This window comes from Nematolebias whitei, chromosome 17 (assembly GCF_014905685.2).
Source record: "Nematolebias whitei isolate Nwh7 chromosome 17, NemWhi1, whole genome shotgun sequence".
Lineage (NCBI taxonomy): Eukaryota > Metazoa > Chordata > Actinopteri > Cyprinodontiformes > Rivulidae > Nematolebias > Nematolebias whitei.
In genome coordinates this window covers 42,789,773-42,793,688 of record NC_056514.1, presented here as the reverse complement: position 1 = coordinate 42,793,688, position 3,916 = coordinate 42,789,773, and positions in this window count along the sequence as shown.

Below are 3,916 nucleotides of genomic sequence, written 5' to 3'. Positions count from 1 at the left end.
ACATATACATACACATACATATACATACACATACACACACATATACATATATACATACATACATATATATATGTACATACATACATATATGTACATACATACATATATGTACATACATATATATATATATATGTTTGTGTGTGTGTTTGTGTGTGTGTAGGCCTACTCCTACTCTGCTCCTGTTTCCTGGAGTATCTTGCAAAAAAACCTGAAGCTCTCGACCTTGACCTCTCTAAGTGGCTTTACAAATCTTTTGGATTCCTGGAAAGGACTAATGCAGACATGTTCCTCTTTTTAGTTTTCTACATTCACCTTATATTCTAGCTGTTTTTTTTACTGTCCCCTTTTTGTAGATGACACCAGATTTTTTGGGGGGTAAAGATGTAAAACGGATGTTGGAATTGATGAAGACAGAATTTGATAAAATACAAACTTGGTTTAAAATTAATAAATTATCATTAAATTTAGATAAAACTAAATACATGATAATTAGTAACAAAAAGAGAACTGTTGATGATCCATTTAAAATTGAGGGTGTTGAGATTTGTAGAGTTAATGAGATGAATTTTTGGGTGTAATCCTTGATGAACAGCTAAAATGGAAAAATCACAAATTCTGTAAGAACAAAAATAGCTAAATCTATTGCAGTACAATACAAAGTTAGGGAATTATTAAATGATAAAGCTCTGTACATGTTGTATATCACAATCAGTGTTCCACATTTAATCTATTGCATTGATGTTTGGGGGGGAAGCGTGTAAAACATTTACAAAACCTATTTTTATTTTACAGAAAAGAGCTGTAAGAATCCAAAAAAGTTCAATCTGGTCCTCTGGACATTCAAAAAAAACAAAGCAAAAAAATCTAGAAACGTTTCGTCTCTCATCCGAGAGACTTCCTCAGTCTGAGGTGCTGTTTTCAGCTCAGTCTCTTAAATAGCACCTTCTCAGAGTGGATCAACCAGTTTGCTGCTGACAACCAAAACCAGCTGATCACATGCTCAAGAAGGACCATCAGCCTAACAATGGATCGTTAGCACACTGATGGCAGTTTACTATTCACAGAGGGCTGAGTGATACTAGCAATCACAGCATTGTAAGAGGGGGACAGTTGAACCCAGAGGCCTCTACCCCATGTGATGGCCATGTGATGGTATGACGGCCAAAATACATTACGGCAAAGACTGGTTCATCTTAAAGATCCAGTCCCCCGGCACAATCAGAGAAATATTGTGTATGTTGTTCAGTGTCAGGGGGGCTGTGGTCAGTCTTACATCGGGGAAACTAAACAGCCACTGGCCAAAAGGATGGCCCAGCACAGAAGATCAACATCATCAGGCCAGGATTCTGCGGTCTACACTCATCTCCAGGCCAACAGTCACTCTTTCAAGGATGAAGATGTTCACATCCTGGACAGAGAGGAACGATGGTTTGAGAGAGTAGTAAAGGAAGCCATCTTTGTGATAAGAAATCATCTATCATTAAACAGGGGTGGAGCCTCCGGGTTCAATTGTCCCCCTCTTACAATGCTGTGATTGCTAGTATCACTCAGCCCTCTGTGAATAGTAAACAGCCATCAGGTGCTAACGATCCATTGTTAGGCTGATGGTCCTTCTTGAGCATGTGATCAGCTGGTTTTGGTTGTCAGCAGCAAACTGGTTGATACACCATGAGAAGGTGCTTTTTAAGAGACTGAGCTGAAAACAACACCTCAGACTGAAGAAGTCTCTTGGATGAGAGACTAAACGTTTCTAGATTTTTTTGCTTTGTTTTGTTTTTTGTTTTTTTTGAATGTCCAGAGGACCAGATTGAACTTTTTTGGATTTTTCTACCTGGATTATTGAGCATGCATCAGGATGAGCTGTAAGAATCATCACTAGAAAGCATTACAGTCACCCATCAAGCACATTATTTTATCAACTGAAGTTATTTAAGTTCCATGATTTGGTAGATTATAGTATTTTATCAGTTATGTATAGGGCTCAAAATAACACATTACCATTAAATATCCAAAGAAATTTTGATAAAAGACAAAGTTGTTATAATCTTAAGGGGATAGAGATATTTGTCAAACCAAAATTCAGAAATAGTCTGAAGGGAAGGTCTACCTCAATCCAAGGAATTGGATTATGGAATGGTCTAGAGAGTGACGTTAAAAATGCCAAGTCAATGTGTACTTTTAAGAAAATGATCAAAGCTGGATTCTTAAAAAATATATATATGAAGTAGCTTAGTGTGTTTTTTGTATTAGAATTAGAAAAATTAGAAAGAGTTATTCATTTTGTTCTGTTACTGTCATGAACCAGAGGCCGGATCGCAAACAACAACAACAACCACTGAGAGGGTTAAAAGATTTATTGTGAAATAAAGTAAAACTCTGGAGTAGGTCCGGTTCTGGGCTGGTTCCGATCTTCTGATTGGTAGTTCGTGATTGGGTAGTGTTGTAGTGGCGGGCTGCCAGTAGAAGTAGAACTGATGTTAAGGTCCACTGGAACGGAGTCCAACAGGCTTGCAACTAAAAGATAAAGGTTAGTAGATGCAGGGGGAAAGAGACTAATTGGGGAAATGAATCTGTGGGAATCAGATTCAGGGGTAAGGATAAGTCCGTGATACAGAATGAGCTTGACCTTTAATCCGTGATCCAAAAAAGACAGTCAGAAGGGAAAGGCAGAGTTCATACCGTGAAGTCAGTTGTTCAGCAGAAGTATCCAGTACGTGATCCAAAAAGAGAGTCAAAAAACAAGAGCATGAGTCGGTACCTGATCAGATGAGCAAAAGCAGACGAGGGCTGAGGCAAAAGCGTGGTCGTGGTCAAGGCAAGGGTCATGAACGTGATGAGTCAATCAATGGAATGCTGGAAAGTCTACTGCTGATGAGACAGGATAGAGAATCTGGCCCAGACTGAGAGGAATGAGTGAACTTAAGTACTGACTGGACCAGGTGGTGGAGCTGTGGGATAATGAGCGGTGACAGGTGACATGAGTTGAGTGATTACTGAGTGTGCAGCATGACAGAGGAGCTGACAGAGGGCAGAGCTATGACAGTTACTTGAAAATTATTATGATTGAAATAATTGTTTGAAAAAAGGGGCAGATATAATAAGATTTTTTCTTCTTTAGCTGCCTTTCATTTTAAATCTCTTGTATCTTTTTTATATTGTTATGGATTTGTTTTGTACTTTTTTTAAATGAATAAACTTTATACCATACCATACTATTTTTGTCATCTTATTTTAATTGGTTAAAAAAAGAATCTGTATGCCTTTTTATAACTGTATAATTTTGTCAATCTTGTCCACTGTTGTCATCATTCTTTGTTGAAATCAGGTCTCTCATGTAAATGAGTCCTCAAGGCTCAATGGGATTAATCTGTCTAAATAAAAATTGAATAAAAAAATTATACATACAAATTTACATATACATATATGAACATTTACATATACATATACATATATATATGAACATTTACATTTACATATATGTACATATACATATATATATGAACATTTACATGTACATATATATATATATGAACATTTACATGTACATATATATATATATATATGAACATTTACATATACATATTATATAAACATTTACATATATATATATATATAAACATTTACATATATATATACATATATATATAAACATTTACATATATATATAAACATTTACAAATATATATATATATACATATATATATAAATTTTTATATATATATATATACATATATATACATATATATATATATAAACATTTACATATATATATATACATATACATATATATACATATATATATAAACATTTACATATATATATATATATATACATATACATATATATACATATATTTACATATATATACATATACATACATATATATATATACATATACATACATATATACATATAT